Here is a 14,606-nt window from a genome sequence, read left to right on the forward strand (position 1 = left end):
CAGTTTGAGGCATCGCCACGCGCTTCCTGTGATTCGCTTAGCGGTTAGAAACACCAGCTAATCAGGGCCTAATTCTCCGACAGCTCAGTTTTAATCATGTTGATCATTGATGATATTGACCTCCTAAGCTGTACAGCCTGCAAACTGCACACTCGCCGAAGCCCGCTCACTTCCATACGCGCAGCACGTTAACAAGAAATGACAAGAAGTGTCCCGAGCGCCCCGGCACATGCAGCTAACCTTCAGAAAGAGTCGAGTTCTTTGTGATTGATGACTTTAATACAAAGGAAGCAATAAAGCAGAACTAAATACAAAATTAGCTGTAATAGTACTGTACATTATTACACTTCATTATTGCTTTCCAAAGGGGCTGATGACCCATATAATGCAAAGAACTAACTTTTCCCCTGACTTTTCTCTATTCATTTGTCTTTGTGGAGAAGTTTCCACAGCTTTTTTCCCTAAACCAAACAGTTGAACACAGACTCCATCTTTAATAACAAATGACAGCTAACCGGGCAAATGTTCCAGTAAGTGAGAAGCACGTTCCTGATGGAGTTATGGGATGTTTTGTGGGTTTCGAGTCATAATGAACTCAGCATGGTTTTTATTTTGGAAATTATGGTGCTGAATGCGAGGAAGGAGGAACAATCAGGCTTCAGCAGATTCCAACACAAACTAACACTGATGTTAGCAAGTGAGCTAATGTTCGCCAGCTAGCTATTAATACAGATAAGCTACCATTAGTCAACCTTTTAGCTAATGAAGCCCATTCAGTCACACGGTAACACTACAGTTAGCATTAGCAACACTTTTGGTTCATGGTGGTCCAACCTTTTCTTTCGGTTTATTAGCAAATCATAATATGGCTGGTAACACAGCTAGCTTCCTTCTGCAGTAAAGGCCCTTTCACATAAGGGGTGCACTCTCACACAAGTTTACAGACATTTATAGGGACCTCCAGAGTCTTTCCTTGTTGTGGAAACGACACACTCTTCACGTGTCGGGATAGGTCCTAAGCGTTTTTCTTTATGAATCAGCGAAGCATTTGATAATAATTTGTATGTACTGTCACACAGTAACACTACTGGCTCTAGTGACAACAACATCAGCTTCCTAACTAAAGTACACACCCAGGTAACGCTATGTTATATATTAGGAGGATGACAGTAACAGCTAACATGGGGGCTGTTAGTCAGCTAGCTGTAATTTAGCTACTAGGGGTGCAACGATATTCGTATCGATATTGAACCGTTCGATACAGTGCTTTCGGTTCGGTACGCATATGTATCGAACACTACAATTTTTTTCAATTTTTTTTTTTTTTTTTTTTTTGTGTCCCGTTTGGATCTATAGCCATCAGAATTGTTGTCTTGAGGCCAAGAAAGATGCCAAGAGGATTTATTTTAAGTGGATCATCATATTGGTCCATTTGATTGACCTTTATTATAATTATGAATTTATTTTATTTTCAGTTGCAAACGGGACAGACATGACTGTGGGATAGGATAGGGGGAAAGAATGAAAGAAAGAGGGGGAGAGAAAGAAAGAAAACCAAAGGGGAGAAAAAAAAAAGAACAATACAAAATTTGTAATTTATTTTATCAACTTTCCTTCTGACGATGCTGTCTGTGTTGAGCGCTCAGTGAATCTGCATTTGACTACTCCGCCTAGGCTCGAGAGTGCAGCCTAGGCGGAGTAGTCGAACGCAGATTCACTGAGCACTCAACACAGACAGCATGGTCAGAAGGAAGAGCGCAGGGCAAGCTAGCGAGACAGAAGTGGACCTCCCCACCCTCATTCAGATCTGGCGTTTGGAATTATTTTGGTTTTCATGTGACGTATGTCCCTGAAGGTAAGCGAGTCATGGACTAAAGTAAAACAGTATGTTGGATGTGCCATGCAATGCTCAATTACATGGGTGGGAGCTAGTGTGTTAGCGCAGTTAGCTCGTTAACGTGTTGGCCGTCTAGCCCCTCTGTATAGGGTAGCTCGTTAACGGAGATTTGCCGTGTTGTGGCGTTAAGGTTATTTCAACGAGATTAACCTGAAAGCACTAGTGGGAACACAACGAATATGACTGCACATTTACACCGACATCATCCTAGTGCAAAGACAAAAACAACAAGCATGCATGCTACAAACTTTAGCCGAGTCATTTAGACAGCTGTTAGCACAGGATTCTCCTTATGGAGACCTGATATGTTTAATATGCTGCTGAGAATATAGCCCAGAAGAAGCGGATAGTATAGCTTTTATTTTGGAAAGAGACATTTCTCTGTAATAAACTCTCTTTTCCAAAGATGAGTGATTCCTCAATCAGATACAGGGCTCGCAATATCGCTAGCCCGACGTCCCGGGGCTATCTCTGCCCTGCCTGTCGGGCTATTGTAGGAAGGAAAAATATATGTCAATGCTTTTGCATTCTTTCAGAAATGTAGCTGGGTAATTATGTCATTGGGTGAGCCACTGTCAATATGTGACATATTGAAATCGTGTTTGAATTTGCGCTTGTTTTTTTGCTTTCACTTTGCAATCGTGCGAACTGTGTATAGAGAGCGACAGCACTGATCTGTGAGTGATGATAATTTGTGCACCAATTCCTCTGACATCGTCTTATTAATCGTTAGCTTACTATGCAAACATGACAAGTGAAATCTCCCGCAGCTTAAACATGTGAGAGGTTGATCGCGCAGAGAATCGCTGAGCTTATGTGAGTGCGGCAGGATATATATTTCACTACGATGACCTGGATGACTGAGAACCTTCACAGACAGATATATATTTTAGTTCTGCTGAGCCAAATAAGACAGGTCAGGGTGAAGAAGTGACAGCCAAAGAAAAGCTTACCACAAAACGGAGAAGTTATGACAAATCAGACTATAAGGCAAAAAGAAAGTGCAGCTTTATGGTTTCATGGACAAAATAATTTCTGTGGCTGCAATATGACGAGCTAAAAAACAACACGCACAAGGGTTAGGGTTAAATTTAAAAACTGTACTTTTGTGTTAAAATATATATTTATAATTTTAATAAATGACAAATTAAAAAGGCATGAACATTTTTTTTTGTATCGAAAAAATATCGAACCGAACCGAACCGTGAATTTTGTGTATCGTTGCACCCCTATTAGCTACATAGCAAGTATCTGACACTGAGAGGTACGTCCAGCTGAGCTTTGCTGCCATTACAGTGATATTCATGTATACAGTCGCTGCTGTGACATACAGAAGATATGGTAGGGGAACATGCTCGAGCACGACGGTCCTCACAGTCCTGAAAAATTTTTCTTTGAAATTATTTTAGCTGGAAACAGAAATCTGAGACTGATTAGTGTAAAACTGGGTATGTTTTTACAATTACAGGAAGTGACCCTTCAACATTAAAGGGAAGCTGAAGGGTGCACACAGCGAGGTTCAGGCAAACAAATCCATCCCCACAGTGTCTTTTTCTCTCTCTGATCTACTGTCTCCACCACAGTGGTACACACTCAACAAGGGCAATGCAGAGCAAGCAATTGGGTTTGGAAGGAGATAGTTTTCAGTAATTATTTCGCCGTGCCGTGGTCGACATGAAAAATATTACCCACATGAACAGAAGCAATCAGTTTCCTCCTCAAGGTGTCGGATACACTTATTTCGTTGCACCGAGGACAATTTGAAATGCATAATCCTTCTCCCACGCACTCGCTCGTCTGCGCTTATTTAATAGTTTCCCCCAATAACTGCATGAATATCATTAAAAATGTCACAGGCATGGCTTGTGAAGGAATGCAGGAGTCCCACACCCACCTGGAGTCTTAAGTTTTTATTATGGAGCTTATTGACTGGTGGGCTGACACAATGATTGAATAAAACAGGAAATGGAACGTGACAGAAATGCAAGAAGGGCGGGAGCTCAGGTGAGTCTCCTTCATCTGAACTTTGTTTTACTGCTTCGTGCTCCCGCCGTGAGGGATCCAGAATAAAAAGTGAAGCAGGTGTCTGTGGCTGCTGTTCACCATGCACATCATTGTGCATTTGGGGTTAATTGGGAGAAAGCTGGGTTTGTTACTGCATGGCTGCCAGTATAAACCCCTAACGGGGCCGAGAAATCAGGGCTGGGAAAGTGTTTAAGATGCACACTGTAGTTGTTAAACGAGGGAAACGGTGTGTATATGCACAAGTCTCTGCCGGCTACGACAGCTTTCCTGGGCGGTTATTAAAAATGTGCTACTTGTCAGCTCTGTAAGTGCATGTCGAGCTGGTGTAGTGTCTGCAAATGGGGATGCTAATGGGTAATGGGGAAAGCAACTGCAGCTGACACCTGAGCTCTGCTTCGTGGCATCTGTTTAGCTAGTTTTGTAGAATAGATCTGCAAAGCCTCCGGGCTTTTGTATTATTTTAAATGTGCTTGGTGCAAGTCTCGGTTTTAGCTGTAAATTCAGGCAGCACATCATGGAGGGTTGAGGGGCTCATTAGGACCTGCGCTTGCCTGGAAGAAGCAAAAGTTTAGAGTAGGAGGGAGCGGTGGAGTGTTTAAATAACCGAAATCAGCCTTTTAATTCACTGATAACTTGTTTCCTGAAGTGTTGGCAGCCAAAGTGCCAGCTTTAACGAGTGATGTCACACTGGCTATGTCCATCTTCAATGTACAGTCTGTGATGGATGTACTCTTTAAGAAGACTGAGTTTAAACATCTTCAGGGGAGGAACTCTTCTAAAGCTTTGGGTTTGACGTTTGATTCGTGGCAAAGCAGGAAATTCATTTTTGACTTTTTGCCCAGTTACAGGTGGGCGACAGCGACCCTGAGATATTTAAAATGTGACCGTATCTCGGCTGCCGTCTGTGCTTCCTGACTGTTAGGTTGTTGTAATTCCTCGTGCTGCTTTCACGTCTTGTTTTCAACACCTGTTGGTTGTCGTGTTGCGTGAATGCAGCATCAGGTTCTCTGACTTCAGCTCAGCTCCTCTCTCTCGTCACGCCAGCACACCTCCCACGGTGAGCTTTCCACGCAGCGACACTGAAGCTCGGCTACATTTCTCACTGAGTAATGAGCTTTTCATTTCTCGGTGTCTCTCTGAAACGTTCCTCGCTTTTCAAGACGAATGTATCACCTTCAGGTCTGATCAATAAGAAGCTGCTGCTGTTGTCGGGAATATGATCCCATCGGTTAGGTGTGTGTGGGTATTTTTGATGTGCCCCCACCCCTGACCCCGGGGGTGAGGAAAGAAACTCCCTCAGAGTTCATGCGTTTGATCTTTTCATGGTTGCTTTTTTGCAGTGAGACTTGGAGCCGTGGTACGTCTGTGAGGAGACGTCTGGTTTGTGCCCACGTGGACTTCCCTGGTGGCAGTTCCTCACACACCACCTCGGGGAGTTTTCTTCATCAGCCAGGTGTGATCAAAAAATTCTGGATAAAATTTAGGTTTTAGAAAAATTAGATTTAGCGGTTGTTTTTCTTCACTTCTATCACGGTTCGCTAGAAAAGAGGACTCAGAATGCAGAACTGTGTGTTTATTTACAGTGCCCAATAATCCACAAAATAAGTCCAAATAGTGCTTTTCCCCAAATCCTGGTGCGACTCTGTCCGTGACTGTGTTGGTTCTCCCAAACTGCCCACTCTGTCCCAGACTCCTAGTGAAGGCGAAACAACACACGACTGATGAGCTTCCAAGCCGACAACCTTACAACACAGAGCTCACAGATACTACCGGCTTAGAGTAATAATCCAGCGCTGACTGTCACCCGACCACACCTTTAAATACCTTTACCCAAGATGGAGGAAGATTAGAGGCAGCTTGCGGGAAAATTGAGCGCAGGTGAGCCAGCTTCAGCGCAGAGGTGCTTCCGGGTCCGAGACCGGCCGCTGACGCTCTTCCAGAAGCACGAGCATCCATAAACAGAAGAGCGGGGAGGAAAAGGGATAGAAACACACATACAGCAGGCAGATCGTTCGGGGAGGACAGTCAGACCATAACAGCTTCATCTTTTCGGGCGTGTCGAGATGGATTTCAGATCTGACCTCTGATTCTGTTTTTTTTGTCAAATTTCTGGTTCAAACTGACCTAAATTCATAAATTCATCCCAGTGGTTTTCTTCATCTGAAGGGGGAACATTCAGAGGCGATGACGGCAGATGACTGTTTCGCTTTTAATGATCCACAAAATGCATTTACAGTAAAAACACATGGAACCAAAGAGCCAATGGGAAGCTGGAACCCTTGGAGCGCTGAAGCTGCGTGGTGACAGACATCATAGTAAAGATGGAGGTAAGCATGCTCTGGTGGGAGGAGCCGGAAGAGCTTTACTGTTGTTTAACTTTGTGGTTAAGCAGCAGAAGTAAGAGGACTGCTGATTGGCCAGACTGACCTGGCATTGGCTTGAGTTTACTCAAGTCTCTGCTGCACAGACACGGCTCCGACGAGTGGGTGTGGGAGATATCTCAGTCTGTCCCTGAGCCTGTTTATAGTCTTTATGTGATGATCTCTTTTTTCCTCGGCTCCTTTTACAGCAAATACATTTGTATCAGCACGATCAGACCAATAAAGCATTTACCGAGAGTGCACCGAAGGATACCAGAGTAACCGCTGACGGATGAGGCTGCTGATGGAGGCGGAGGTGGAGAGTTTGTAGCTCCACTGAAGCAGCAGGCAGTTACGTGATTGGTACATGGATTCCAATTACTGAGCGATCAGGAGGCTTTGTGCGCGCTGGCTTGTGAGTTTTCTTCATTTGTCATTTGCTCACAAGACTTTGTGTTCTCAGAAACGTAGCGTGAAGTAAAGACGCGTTTCAGGGAAGTTTAGCAGCAATCGTTCACGTCTCTTCAAACACCGCGCGACCAGCAGTACGTCTTCGTCTGTTTGTTTACCATTTAGACAGCCGAGGAATTCTGGGTGAATGTCAGCGAACTGAAAGCATAAAGGTTTCCCATCACATCCTGACACTTTCATATTCTGATAAGCTGAACAGAATGACAAGCACATCCCTGTGGAGACACCTGGGAAATAACAACAGCCTATTCTGCACTTTTAGCTTCAGTGTAAATCTGTGTAAGAAGATAAGTGCAGCATTAAACGAGTGCAGTGACTGATGATGGCGTTTGCAAGAAGAAAGCAGAATTATGTTATGTTTTGAAGTCCTGCCAATATGAAGTTAAAAATTTTAAGCGTACTATTTTACTCCTCAGAACCAAAACAGGTGAGGAGCTGATTTCTTACACATTCATTTGTGATGTCCGTCTCTAAACGCTCCTTCACACTGTGTGATGTTTTTAAAATATTCAATTGTATTTATACAGAACCAAATCACAACAACAGTCATCTCAAGGTGCTTTATACTGTAAGGTCGACCCTACAATAATATATACAGAGAAAAACCCAACAATCATATGACCCCCTATGAGCAGCACTTTGGCGACAGTGGGAAGGAAAAACTCCCTTTTAACAGGAAGAAACCTCCTGCAGAACCAGGCTCAGGGAGGGGCGGGGCCATCTGCTGTGATTGGTTGGGGTGAGAGAAGGAAGACAGGATAAAGAGATGCTGTGGAAGAGAGACAGTGGTCGTGTCCAAATTCATGGGCTGCATCCTCCTGAGGCCGCATTTGTAGACCAATTACGTCACAGCGACGCGACAAAGGCCGTCCAAATTTGTAGACTCCTCCGAATGCAGCCGACAAATGTGTCCTCCTTTTCCATGTGAAGGATGGGACGGGTGTGTCCTTCGTGGCCCAACCTATCCCAGAATTCATAGCGCGGCCCAGCCAAACTGCAGTTTCCAACAATGGCGACCGCTGCTAATTTTTAAAATTACTCTTACTAATCTTTCTGGGTCACAAAATAAACTTTTGTGCCACCGAGAACGGCACAACTCCCGGCACATCGTTTTCACATCACCGCGGTCTTTCGCTACTCAGGTTAAACGTATTATATATATGTCACTTAGACAACCTAAAAATGTTATTGTTGGGCTTTTTCAGTGTTTTGTTTGTTCGTGAGTAAATCGGTTTGGCTGAGATTAAAGTTCTTAGATTAGATAAAATAAAACTTTATTAGTCCCCCGGGTGGTTTTCACACAGCTGAATAAACGTCAAACAGAAAACTGATTAAACAGACGTGTGAGGCAGTCGAGAATTTACTCCAGTTTCCTGTTATATTTTAGACAGCAAGGAGCAGGTGGCTGCGTTTATTAAACTCCACCAAGACAGCGGTGACGCAGATCTGAAGGCGAGACCGTCCAATTTCACTGCCGTTTACTTCCGGCCTACCCGACCTTCTGAGGACCCAGCCCACATAGACCACGAACGCCGTGTCCTCAGGAGGATGAGGCCCATGAATTTGGACACGACCAGAGATTAATAACAAGTATGAATCAGTGCAGAGAGGTCTATTAACACATAGTGAGTGAAGAAGAAACACCCATCATGCATCATGGGAATCCCCCAATTCCCCCAATAATCTGTAGAGATAGATCACGTAAAATGTAAAAGCTGTTAACTCTAAGGATGAGAAATGAAGCCAGAAGCTGCAGTTCCTCTAACATCCAGCAGAGGTGCCAGCAGAGAGTCAGTCCAACTTTCCAGCAGAAATAAACAAGTTTACAGCCTGAAATCCATCCATCCATTTGCTTCCGCTTATCCTTTTCAGGGTCGCGGGGGGCGCTGGAGCCTATCCCAGCTGTCATAGGGCGAGAGGCGGGGTACACCCTGGACAGGTCGCCAGTCTGTCGCAGGGCCAACACACAGGGACAGACAACCATTCACACCTAGTGACATTTTGGATTATCCAATTAACCTATCCCCGCAAGCTGCATGTCTTTGGACAGTGGGAGGAAGCCGGAGTACCCGGAGAGAACCCACGCAAACACGGGGAGAACATGCAAACTCCACACAGAAAGACCCCGGCCTGATGGTGGAATTGAACTCAGGACCTTCTTGCTGTGCGGCAACAGTGCTAACCACCGTGCCACCGTGCTAACTGAAATGCAAAACATGATATTTGACTGTGGTTATCAAGTTGCATCCACAGACTGTATGGAGCATCACACCCACACTGAAACCTGCTAATTAACTCACACCAATAAACCTCTATAATGTGACTATGGCGACTGACTGGAGCCTCTGCTGGATGTTAGAGGAACTGCAGTTTTGTCCCCAGAGGCGGATGCTTGTTTCAACTCGGGAAACTCACCCCTCCCCCATGACACACAAACTCACCGAACACGCACTAATAACCCAACGCACATCATCCCACTATCAGTATGCTCAAAACGTCCACCCAAAGGTTTTGCTCCTGAATGCAAAAATAACTGTCAAGGTCCATAATTAACCTGTAAAACCAAGAAATGTAACGCTGATTAGGAAAATGACAGCCAGTAACTCAGCAGTTTAGCAGTGCGCCGGTGCAGCATGCCTTCGAGCAACACTTTTTGAGTCATCTTCTGCTGATTGTCCTGAAACATTTTGCCCACAAAGCACACTCCCCCCCGGTGTGTTCTGACAAAAGGTAGGGCCGCGAGGCAGCGCCGACTCGCCCGGCTGCCGCTCGTGGCTGCCCGAGGTCGAAAGGGGTTAAACTCGCAAGCAGCAATTGGAGCTACTTAAGTGCTGTCAAGGCACGAAATTGGACAGAGCACCAGGCTGAATAATTACAGAATAACAAGGGAAAGGGGGTCTTTGTTTGGTCAGGGGAGAGAAATAATTGATTTAGGAGGGGAGGGGTGGCTCTGATTTTTTCCCACCTTGTTTCAACACACCAGAGGACACACAAGGTCTCCCGCAGTGGCACTCGCCATCCAGGGGAACTTCCAACCTACTAGAACGAAGAGCAGGGAGAGCCTGAAAAAATGTAATTAATTGGATCAGATTAAAATTAATGAAGTAATTAAGGAGCTGCCTGGCCTAGTTCTTCTAGTCTGGAAGTGTAAAACGTACCACTGGCAGCAGGAGCGGTAGCACCGTGGAGTAACTTCGATTTAGAGTGCAGGCAGTTTTAATGAGGAGGGAGAGAAGCACTGAAAATAAACAGCTCGAGGAAGCAAAAGTGGCGATCTGTGGGATGCCACTTTTCAATTTATTTGGTACATCTTTGTAAGTGCTCATTGCTGCTATGCTTCCGCACTTTTCTAAGTGGCAGCTTTTCTTTGTCTGTTCAGCCAATTGGCCACCACAGTGCTGACTATCAGGTTCCCCCCCCCCCCCCCCCCCCCACTCTTAATTCTCCCCAATCTGCCAATTCTGCAGGACAAAATAAGTTGAGCAGAGAACCGGCCCAACAGCAAGTGCAAAATCGTTTATTTAACTGGCTATAGGATAGAATCCTTCAGTGATGCACTCTTATTACCATTTGAAGAAAGTACTGGCTCACCTAAAGCTGAGTCGGAGCAGTTAAAGGTGAGACGTCAAAGCTGGACTCGAGCGGTAAACTCAGAGTGAAGCTCGTGCTATCAGTTGTTATCAGTCGCCTCCTTCACCTGATTCACCTGACAGCACGTAGCTGCTGCCTCATTGAGGACCGATGCTTCCAAACCGGGTTAACAGAAGTCACACGAGTGCCTGTCAAACTCGGACAGCAGTCTTACGTCAGCTCGTGTCTTCACTCATGTCTATTTTTCCAGGTCTAAAGGGTGAAAAGGTTCACGTGAAGGCTGCGCGACTCATCGTGTTGCTCACACAGAAACCACAGTTCAAGTCTCACATGGACTTTAACCAAAACCTCCTCAGATACATTTAGAAACGTAACACTGGTTAGGTTTAGGCAATGAAACTGTTTGGGGTTAGTTGGGGTTCAGCCCCGAGTCAAGGTTTGGCATAGTGTCTTTCACTATGACCATTTTTAGGTTTTTATCATGTGTAACGGCTTCATATCTGTCACACTTTCATGTCTGGAAAAAGCATTGTGAGGAGATCCTCGTAAACGATTACAGTAAGATGTGGAGCCTTTGCTGCTGTGCTATGATGAAGAAAGTCCTCCATTTTAAACCCCAGTTTTCTCTAAAGCTGACCACACTAAGCTAATGTGGAGTGAGCTCAGCAAGCAGGAAGTGGAAGTTATAGAAATGAAGAACTCCCTTTTCAGGTTGGTGCTGTGTGAAATAATCAGCTTTAATTTTGTTGTGTTAAGGACTGTGTGACAGCCCTTGTAACACAGCTCGTTTTGGCCTGGAACCCTTTAAAGTGCAGCGCTGTGTCTTTCTGTGGCTGCTTGTCCTGTTATAAAGCTGCATTCATTTCTTATGTTGCTGAGACACCACTACAGTCAACACAGCTCCAGGTCCGTTTGCATATCGAGTCTCGTGGAGAGCATGCTATAAGGTAATATTTAAGTCTTTTAGTTGGGGTGCATCATCATATATGTACAGTACAAAATATTAGGAGCTGCCTACAGATGAAAGCATGGAAGATGTTTGTTTGTGTAAAATAAAATTATGTCTTATTTAAGTCCGTATAAGTGGTGGAAGGCGTACACCCACGTGCATGTTATGAAGTAAAATAAGAAGGGAATGATATTGAGTCAGGGGTTGTGCCAGCCAAGAATAAAGCTGATAAATTGCTCCACGGTCATTAACTTCAGACACACAAAGAACATATTGTGTTCTGTGAGGGCAAGCAAGGCAGGCATTGCTTCAGAATCAGAATACTTTATTAATCTCTAAGAAAATGATTTTGCACAGCAAATTCTAAAGAAAGACATCAGTTAAAAGGTACCAAGAGTGAACTCTCTTCTATCATCATGCACATTTGCATCCTTCTCTTGTCTCTGGAAGTGGGATTAACTCTGCATGATTCTAAATTTGTGTCTGTGTGCTTTTAACAATAGCAAAGCAGAGAGCTCAGCAAGTTTTTCTGGTTGTTTGGACATTGGGATACACCGCTGGTCTTTGACGTGAGGCTGATGGGAGGTTAGCATGCTGAACAAGTAACTCTGCTAACCAGTCTGTTCTGAGATCAGCTACAGACTGCACGTTGTCTGGAAACAGAACTAGCTTTAGGAAGCAAACAGGCTTAACCGAGCTCAAGAACATGTGATCTGTGGGACCTGAATCAAGGTCATCGTAGCCTAAGCATAAGTTTTCTCTTAATGATCACCTCGGTCAACATGTGTTTTCCTAGCTAACATCCTTTAGCATGTCTTTGCTAATGTTAGAAAGGAAAGCTGATAATGGAGAGGGGATGACAGTTTAATACAGCAAGCAAGCTTTTAAAGAGGCAGACTCAAGCAGCATTTTCAGATTAGCATTTTAACCTATAGCGTACTTAGTTTAACCTGCTGTTTTGCTAATGACCCATCATTGCTTTGTTAAAATTATAATATTAAAACATTATTATGTTCAATCCAGCTGTAGATATTGACAGTTGAGCATATCATACAGTACTCAAGCCTTAAATTCAGCTGTGATGTTTTTTTGTTATGAAAGAGTGCAGCATGTATGAAATTCACCACATGTCACCGATGTGACGGAGAGTTTAAAGGCTGCAGGATTAGTGGTCTGATGTTGGAGAGCACAGCCTAAGCACCAGAACATCATTTAGCATCGAGCTGAGCTTCTATAGGCTCCTACACCTCAATGCACATTACATGACGGGTAATGCTGGCTGCATAGTGTACAGCATTTACATTCTGCATCATAGATGGAACGGTGATGTCCTGTTTATAACCTGTTCTCACTCCCAGGAAGCAGAACGAGGCAAGCTGTACTCTTCATTAGCGACTGCTGCGAGTCAAATGGAAACTTGTGCATAATGCAGACATTCACATGTTGAGCATCTCTTTGACAGTCTGAGGTGAGAGCATGTTGCCATCCATCCATCTTCTGGATCATCGGCCCAGCAGACCTCTTTCTCCCTAACCACAGCCTCCAGCTCTTTTAGGTGATACACAATCTCTCCAGTGTATCCTGGCTCTGCCCCAGGGCCTTTTCCAAGTTGGACACGCCAGAAACAGCTCACCTGGGAGGCATCCCGGTCAGATGTTGAACCACCTCAACCGGCTCCTTTTGATGTGAAGCAGCAGCTCTGCTCAGAAACTCTCTTCACCACAACAGACTGGTCCTGATCTCTGCGGACCCATCCTTCTGTCGGTCTCCTGCACCGTGCAGCTTCAATTCAAATCACTTTTATTTATGTAGCGCCAAATCTCAGTAACAGTCTCCACAGGGTACGTTGCATTGTAAGGTAAAGACTTTCATGAGCACTTTCATTAGACAGATCCAGAAATACTTGAACTCCTCCGCTGTAATAATCCAAAATAAACATGCTTCTACTTTTGTTTCTCTTTTTTAATATCCTTGTAGTGTTTATCTCCTTTTCTTGTTAGATGCTTTGGACTCGGCGTTGTTTATCACAGCTGGTTCTTTGTAAAGTTTCTAAATTATTTCGAGGGAGAAAAACCTGACGTTAGCATCATTTCCAAACACAAAGGGAGAAACACAGATTCCCTCAGTTGTACACAAAGGCACTCACTATAATCATCAGCCTGTAATAAGTCCACTGCTGTTGATACTGTAACTAAATGATGAGCACCTTCAGTACCTCATAAAGCAATAAGCAGCAGCTCAACAACTTACAATTACTCCATGAAAACAGTTGGGATTATGCTACAACTTGCAATTATACAACCAGAAAAATGACACACCTGTAGAAAGTGCAGGGAGGCAGCCAGAGATTAGCATTGTGTATAAATAAAGCATCATTATGGATTTCCAGAGGGACTGAGCATCTTCATCAGCAGATCAAAGTGTCGACCAAATGTTGTAATTATGTTCTCACGTTCTAACTGAAGCAGAGACACAAACAGGTTCATGTGCTGACTTATTAATACTGAGGGACAGAGACACTGACGGAAACAGAATGAGAGGAGAAAACAGAGAAAGTCTTTAAGTTTTAAAAACACCAGGTTTTTGATCCGGCCGTCTCGTGTTCAGATAAACGAGTCTGGTCTGAAACGCTTTTTCACAGACAGGAAAAGTGAGCGCCTCCTCTGCAACATTTAGACTGTAAACTCCTGCAAACAGCACTTATGAACGCAGCTTTGCTTCATGCATTTATGTATTTATTCCAGCAGCTCAAACTGTCTGAAAGTGGAACAAATTACTGAGATCACATCATCAAAGTGATTTTCTAAAGGGCAGCACTGTTGGCTACGCAAGTGCTGCATGCTAGAGTTGTAGATTTGATCTTCTACATGAAAAAAGAAACTGAACAGAACCACTGACCTCTGACTGCTGGGGTCAGTAGCTCAGATTGTAGTTTTCATTGAAGATGAACCATGATTAACCCCAGTTCCTCTACTGCGTCAACAAAGAGGCGTCAGCGAGTTGCACAATAAACTAGCCCTTGAACATTATCAGGGTAACTTTGGGTTTAATGCCGTGTTTTCAGCGTTGCCGAGGGCTCCATGTTCGAGTTTGGAAAATCACCACCTACTGACCAATCAGATCTCTAGAAAACAGATCTTTTGTTTTGCTGCTCGGAAAAGCTCCCTCAGACTTCAGAGTGCAGACAGTCAGAGGCTCCTCTGATGAGCATCAGTACATTTAGATCTTAGAAGCAACTTTATAATATGTTTTTCCTTTAAGCCCTGATATCCTAAAACAGGGTACTTATTTGTAGCTTTTGGCCTGATAGGAA

At 44.2% G+C, this 14,606-nt stretch overlaps 1 long non-coding RNA gene across 1 annotated transcript; it reads left to right on the forward strand.

Moving 5' to 3' along the window:
* Positions 1 to 1,326: 1,326 nt before the first annotated feature.
* LOC309706727 lies at positions 1,327 to 13,187 on the forward strand. Its single transcript, XR_014276775.1, has 5 exons — positions 1,327 to 1,863; positions 5,267 to 5,375; positions 6,159 to 6,249; positions 6,492 to 6,697; positions 12,756 to 13,187. It is a non-coding gene; the product is annotated as an uncharacterized lncRNA (long non-coding RNA).
* Positions 13,188 to 14,606: the final 1,419 nt, after the last annotated feature.

This window comes from Aulonocara stuartgranti (genome assembly GCF_965226115.1).
Source record: "Aulonocara stuartgranti genome assembly, chromosome: 5".
NCBI lineage: Eukaryota > Metazoa > Chordata > Actinopteri > Cichliformes > Cichlidae > Aulonocara > Aulonocara stuartgranti.